General features: G+C 46.4%; 1 long non-coding RNA gene across 1 annotated transcript; it reads right to left on the bottom strand.

Moving 5' to 3' along the window:
• Positions 1-3,986: 3,986 nt before the first annotated feature.
• On the bottom strand, positions 3,987-7,227 carry LOC112970307. The gene is made up of 2 exons (XR_003254947.1): positions 7,053-7,227; positions 3,987-5,681 (listed from the first exon to the last, which is right to left on the bottom strand). It is a non-coding gene; the product is annotated as an uncharacterized LOC112970307 (long non-coding RNA).
• Positions 7,228-7,233: the final 6 nt, after the last annotated feature.

The raw sequence follows: 7,233 nt of genomic DNA, 5'->3' as shown, positions 1-7,233 counted from the left end.
AAAAGATAGACAAATCTGTACAAGTCCTACCCTGCAAGCTTGTCTGCCCTGATTTCCCCCACTTTCGGCTTAGCCAGTCTCTCCAGGATCTATCTCCCTGCCCTGCCCTGCCTCACGGCTTTCTCTCCCCCATGGTTTGCTTCTTCCTCACATGGTCTCACAGCTAAACATGGCTCTCCCCAGCTCTGCCCTGCGAAACCCATGTTACGGCCCGACTTGACTTCAGAAAGCGGATTCTGCACACGATGTTCAACAGCAGCACGCTGTCACGCCATTAACCGAAAGACAGTTTCCTTTCATTATCAGAGGAACGAGCTTGAAGATGGACGGGACTCGTTTCACGCTGCACTTCATGGAGCCGTAATTGAGCTACCTCTGCATCTGAAGGGGAAAAGATATGTTGAAGGGCTGAGCTGGTAAAATTTCTGGCCACGTGAATAGACTTCATCAAAGTCTTTACGAGCTGCTTCTTTTCATTCTAGTTTGGCCAGCATTTCCAGGCTCACATCTGGAAATTGCTTAACCTGACCTAAAACCAAGCTTGTCATTGTTACATTCTGCTATATCTAATCCTTATACGTACCAGAACATTGCAATTATGCTAACTGAGTTGTAAAAATGTCAGATCAAGAAGATCTGGATTAAAATTCAAGTGGAAGAGCTTTGCACTAGTCAGAGATAATTTGAATGACCAATAATTAAAATGCAGTCTGACGCACGCTGGGCATCACTGGACTTTGGGGTGATAACTGTGTGTCTGAAGCTCTTCTTTCTACTCTCAGTATGACTAAAATGAAGCTTTTCGGTACTGACATTTTATGCCATGCAGTAATAGAAGTGTCACATTTAAAAAAAATATTTGGGGCAAAGGCAAAATCTGTTACTGGTTTCAAGGTTCAGTGCTAGCGGATAATAGAAATCTTTTATCCTGCTGGTGTCAGGAGAAGCAGACACTGGCTGGCCAGCTTGCTCACAGCAGAAACTTCTACCCTTAAAAGGATCGTTTATGGATGAGAGCCAGGAGCAGAACAGATGATCTCGTCTGCAGCCTCGCAGCCCTGAGGAGATGTCGCAGGAGCAAAAAAAACTGCTGTTCTTCTCATGCAAAACGTGGGTGGGAAGAGGAGGGCCTCCAGATGGGAAAAGGGACTTTCCTGGTGAAAAAAGGCTGAGAACCACTGGGTTAGAACAAATCCATCTGGAACGACAGCCGAGATGTGTCAGAAGAAAATTACCTTTACTTGGGATCAAAACCATAAAATGCAGAAAGTTATCAGAAAACTGGTGGTCCTCAGAGAGCTTATTTCTGAGTAGAAAGTGATGTGATCACTGTATGCATGTTGTTTACATCTTTCTTCAACACAGTTTGTGGGAGGAAGTGCTCCACTGCCAAAAAAGACTTGATAGCTGCATTGTTCGTGTGTAGCAATATTTAGACATAGCAAACCCACCAGTATTTATAATAAGTCTGTCCAACTATGATATCAGTAGGAAGCTACAGGAAAAAGAGATGGAGGCTATGTCCGCTGAGCTAGAAAGGGAGATAAAGGCTGCCATTAGACCCGATGCAGAGGGAAGGTATTGTTTTCAGGCACAGACAGTGTTTTCAGTTCCTGTCCCATACCAATACTCTAACCTGTAATTGTTTTAACAGGAAATGAGAATCAAAATCTGAAGCCCAGAGGCCCATATAATTTGAGCAGGCAGCTTTGCTCTCCTTCGCCAGTACTTGAGGCATGCTGCAGTACGCACGGGGAAGCTTTGCTAACGTGCCACAGCTAGCAGCGCTCGCTAAAGCACTTGAGTTGGTTATTAAACCTGAAATCTGATCCCAAGCTCATTAGGTAAGGAGCCTTATTCCTTGGATCRGGTCCACAACAAAATTTGTGTCCACCTCTCCGTAATTACCTTACTTCCTGTGGGAAGGATAACCCAAAGGAACTTCTTTTCGATTTCTAGTACGAACCACTGCCTTCACCACCGTATTCATCAGCGAAAGCAGTCCTAAGTGCACGGGCTTGGAGGGCCTGGCTGAATGCCCTGGTACCGCCAGCTTAAGAACTCCAAGGATGCTTTTTCTCCACGCGCTTGCTGGCTCCCAGAATGACAACAAAAATAGCTAAAGGGAGATATAAGCCAGGAGGGGCCAGCCTGCAAGCCCAGAGAAGTCCCCACTCCCCCTCTGCTCTCCGGTGACCGGCTGCACATTTATCATTAACCAGAACACCAGCGCTGCATGTCACGCGAAGGAGGAGCGCGCGCGTGTTGCTGCCGTACGAGCAGAGACCACCAYGATGCTGCACAGCAGATGACCACCTTTCAGTTAGGGGATGAGCGCGTTTCAGTCCAGGTCCCAGGGTCCCTTCAGGCTTCTGAAAGAGGCAGAAAGGAAGCTGAGGGTTGGCAGTACTAGGCTTAGATTTTCATCTGCCTAGAACTTAAAGCTCTTGGCAGCAGGATGCCTTTTGTATCGTTTGTACGGTTTCTGGTGCGACAGAGCCCTCCTCCAGAAACAGACCCAGGCCACTATCACAATACCAGTAATACTTTCCCCTGTTTAAGTGACGCACGCTGGCAAAATGTTCCATCCCAGCTGTACGGCACTGACACGTCGCGCTCGCAGATGCAGCCAGCAGCGAGGTCTGACAGAAACGCCTTCCAGTAAGGGAAGATCAGAGGAGTCGCATAAGCCGTGTGATTGCCGCCTTGGAGCAGACCACTGGCTGAGCTAATTCCCGCTCCTCTCCCTAGCAGCGACCRACAGCCAGCGTTTCGTAGGAAAGCACAGGGCAAGCCATTGGGCAATCATGAATCATCCAGTGCAGATGGAAGTGCTTTCCAAACACCACCGGGCTAATGACCCCAGTTAATGACGACGGTATCAAGAATAAAGCGCGACCTCYGGCAATTGCGGCACCAGCCCCCAGCCTCTGCAGTCTTGGAGGGCCACAGGCTTCCTCAGGGGGGATTTGGGGAAGGGACACCACAGACACCACGCTAAGGGGTTGGCGGGTCTCTGCTTACGTCATGCAAAAGCCCCTCTCCGTTTTCACGACTCCCARGCACAAATTGGCCCAATGGGCCCCTCTGCTGTAACTTTCTAGCACTGCAGCCTCGCACCGCAACACCTGCGCGCCGCACAGGTCCCCTCGCTGCGGGAGGCTCCAAGGGCACGTGGGATATAAAAACCTCAGCCTCTAAACAGAACTTGTATTGGACAAATACTTTTTAATTCACACGGCATAAAAATTACAGACCCTGGCTGCAGCCAAGAGCACCATCCCTGATGACCATTGCCTTTCCAGATACTTTGATGAAATGATCTGAAGAAAACTAAGAGTTTGCAGCCTCCCACTCCCTAGGGCTCCCAAAGGCATGGCACAAAGTGAGCCTTGTGCACGGTCAGGCCTGCTAAGGCCAAGCTGCACCAGTAACAGACCATGGGGCTTGGTGCAAACTGCAGCACCTCTGTAGCCTGCTGGCTGGACGGTAAAATGAGCAGTGTCCTATGCAGCAAGAGGTACAGAGACTGAGTTAGGACACTAGTTAGCTAAGGTGCTATCATCTTTAACAAGAAAGATCAGAACGAGAGCTGGGACTGTAGGAGGTGATGGACTGTGCCCTTCCTAGGTGCTTACACAAGAAGGTATTTTGYGTTATCTGTGCACTCAGATAGTTTTACGATCCTTGTGAACACCACACTGAGCCCTCTCCGTTATCTGAGGTCGTTTCCCCTCCACACCCCATTCCTTGCCAGTAGGGTGCAGACTTGGACCAAGGGAGTTGTTTTAAATAGCTTGAGGAGGGTGTCTAAAAGAGGGTTTGGTTTTCTGTACAGCTACAGAGTCATTTCTGGTTCTTCTGGTACGCAGCAACCTGCATCTCTGCTTTATTAACACTCCAGCAAACTGCACAGGACCCTGCTTCATAGCACAGCATTTCTKAAAGATCTTCCAAGCCAAGAGAGTCAATTAACAGGCAAACTCTCAACAGGGATGAAGCATAATTTTTATTCAAGTAAAACCAGAAGTACCTTAACCATCGATTCCCCCCTCCCCCTTGGCTGAGTTAAGAGGTGCACTTAAAATGAGCATCTTCCACTTCAGCACCGCGCTGCATCGTAGTTGTGTAAGTCAGTCCTTCAGTCCCCCAGCTCTAAGGGAAACCCTGCTCTTGGCCGGGCAGCCCTGTGAAGCTCAGATGGCTGCCATCCTTCAGTTATCACAGTACTGTACCTTTACAAGAGACAGCATCAGCACTGTGATAACTGAGCCAGGGCAGCCTGTCAGTCATTGCAGCCACCGGCAGCCCCCCTGCAACACCGCTGAGCCGAGCGGGCAACTTCAGAGTCTTCTCATCCCGTATGTCTCCAAAACTGAAATCACTCCAAACACCGATGCTCAACTGCCAGGCGAGTGGCTCAGAAACCTGATGACCATTTAACAAAAGCGGCTTCGCATCTGAGGTTACAGTCCAGCAAGCTTTCCAGGTAATGAGTAGTATCTTAATGAAGGTGGTGGTGTCTTCAACGCAGCTCAAAGTGTTTTTAAGAAAAAACAAAGACAAAAAAAGTAGCTTCTTCTGCCCAATCAGCCTTAAAAAGCCAAATCTAGTAACACTGGATTTAATGGGGAAAGGGTAACATGCCCACTCTGCAAATACCRCTAGAGAAAAATGAGGGCGTTCCCCTCCCACCTCCTTTAAATTCACTGGAGCTGGAAAACAGCATTTGATGTTTATGCTACTTAAGTATTGAATGTCATGAGCCAGCCAGTGGGTATAACTGGCGAAGAGCCAGGGAAGTTAATGGAGCTATGCAGTTTGCAACAGCTGAGGACCGGGACCACTGACAGAGGGAGTAAGAGGGTAGCACCTCACTGTGACCGTGCTGAATGCTGCACCAAGCACGCTACGCTCCTACCAAAGCAGCAGCACTGTGGAATTTTACAGCACTGCAAACATGTTCAGCTGGGCTTAATGAAAGTTTGCCACATGTGTTCGCAGAGCTGGGATGGCAGAAGCCCATTTCTGCACCTACCAACAGCTTTGACAGGAGCAGCACCAAACTAGGCAGACGCCAGTCCGCTGCGTCCAGAAGCGACTGCAGCGGGAGTAAGCAGAAGAGGTGCCTACAGGCTTCAGGCGCTTCAAGCCTGTGGCTGGCATTTTAGGCCATAGGACCCGAATACAAACTTGTGAATTAAAGAACTGCACTACAAAATGATTAAGGATGGGGGAGGGGAATATAGGTTGACACACACTTTTTTTTAAATAAACAGACATTGCAATAAATATCATGGCACTGTTCCCCCCCCCTTAGCTAACACCATCAAATAAACAGATTGAGTTCTGCAATAAGTTACAAAAACCCAAATCTATCTCTCAATGTGTTACACTGCTTTACAAGGTGAAAATTAATGGGTTATTAGTTTTTTAAACATTATATTTAAGATATTGGACTTCATTAGTACAGCTCATATTTCTAACGGGAGGAAGCAGAAACTCCAAAAATGATTCAACACTCTAAACAAACAACTTACCTGAAAAAAGCATATCCTGACACGTTATACAGGCTTTTCAAGAGAGAAATATGTAACATTCAGCCGCGTCCAGCTACTATCAAAATGGTGTCTTGCACGTTTTGAACTCAAGAGGGCAACGGAGAGACAAACATGAAGCATCTGAAATGAAGCACGCAGTGAAAAAAACATTTGTACATATTAAAACAAACTACAAACATACATTACATAAAAAGGAGACAGTCAACAGATTATGCAATACTGACGTAAGCTGCTGACACAGATGAGTTAAACATATATCCTAAAACTTGCTGAGTTGCCACCAACCATAAATTAATCGGCATCATTAAATAATCTGTTATTGCTAAGAAAAACTAAAAAAAACTTGGTAAAAACAAATATTTAGAAGCTCTGTACATATAATGACAACTTTTCAAAAGGAAGGGGACATTAAAAAAAAATGAACCATTTGCACTCACTTTAAAATGTTTTTACAACACTATTATTATCCCAGAGGAAAAATTCTACTGACTTCAATAACATGGCATAAGGTAGAAGTGGGAATTTTGTATTTCAGAGGTTGAAGTGATTAGMGAGAGATTGCTGTTTTACGGTTCAAGTATGTCCTGATCTCATACTTAAGACTTTATTCCATGCTTCAGGAGTTACTATTACACTATTTAAAGGGAGAAGGTACACAACCGCAAAGGTGAACGGTCCTTCCCCAACAGCCATTGGTACAAAAAGACTATGGAAGTTGCATACATATCCTAAGGGGTGATGCCATTTTCTCTAGAGAGGATGCTCCAATACATATATGGTTCGTTTCTCACATATAACATGCACATGCTGACTTTGCATTGCTCAAGTCAGAATAAAAATACAGAGACCTAATGTAAAAAGCAAACAGAAGTACAAATGTGCAAAAATGAAAATTACATTCTCTATTATTATCCAAAGAAATCCCCCTTTTAAACTAAAAAAAAAAACCCGTTAATTTAGGGTTTGGGGCATTTTTGTTCACATTATTAGTAAGGTATTGCACATGTCCATGATTCTTTTTTAATTCTCTGTTCCAGGGTTTGCCGCCAGATCTTGCTTTTGAAAGTCTTCTGGATCTGTCTAGATGCTTTTTAAACTCTGACTCCACCTTCCTGCCCCTTTGGGGCTACCAACTCAGTGCATTTTTTTAGTTGTTCTGTGTGAAACAAAATGCCTTTAACGTTGCACAGACAGGATTACTCATTTGCCCTGACCCTAACACAAAAGCCTTGTGATTCTTCACCCCACACCTGTCAAGCACATCTGACTACTACAGCCCTCTCTCGCCCTGCATTTCCAGGAGCGTTTCAGGTGTGCAGCTAGCAAAAATGATTTCCACCTTGATTAGTGTTATTTTAATAACAACTTGCAGAAGTCTGAACAGGAAAATCACAAATCACGAGAATACAACAATCTGAAACAATTGGATAGCTCTGATACACAGGGAAGACGCTGAATTCGGAGAAGCGATGGTGCAAGCAGTGGCGGTACCTGGTGGGTGCCCCGCACGGACGCCGCCGTCGGAGCTTCCGTGGACGYGGTGCCTGCAGCGGGAATCCGGCCTCAGTGACGCGGGAACCCGGCCTCGAGCAGCCGCCAGCGACAGCTCCCACGAATTCCCTCCCAGCGGCCGCAGCTCCCGGCTCCGACACTCGTCCCGGTCGCGGACTGG

Source organism: Apteryx rowi, unplaced genomic scaffold (genome assembly GCF_003343035.1).
Source record: "Apteryx rowi isolate R43461 unplaced genomic scaffold, aptRow1 scaffold_39, whole genome shotgun sequence".
In the NCBI taxonomy this organism is placed as follows: domain Eukaryota; kingdom Metazoa; phylum Chordata; class Aves; order Apterygiformes; family Apterygidae; genus Apteryx; species Apteryx rowi.
Note: the sequence above shows the minus strand (reverse complement) of the source record. Positions and strands in the feature narration are given on the sequence as shown.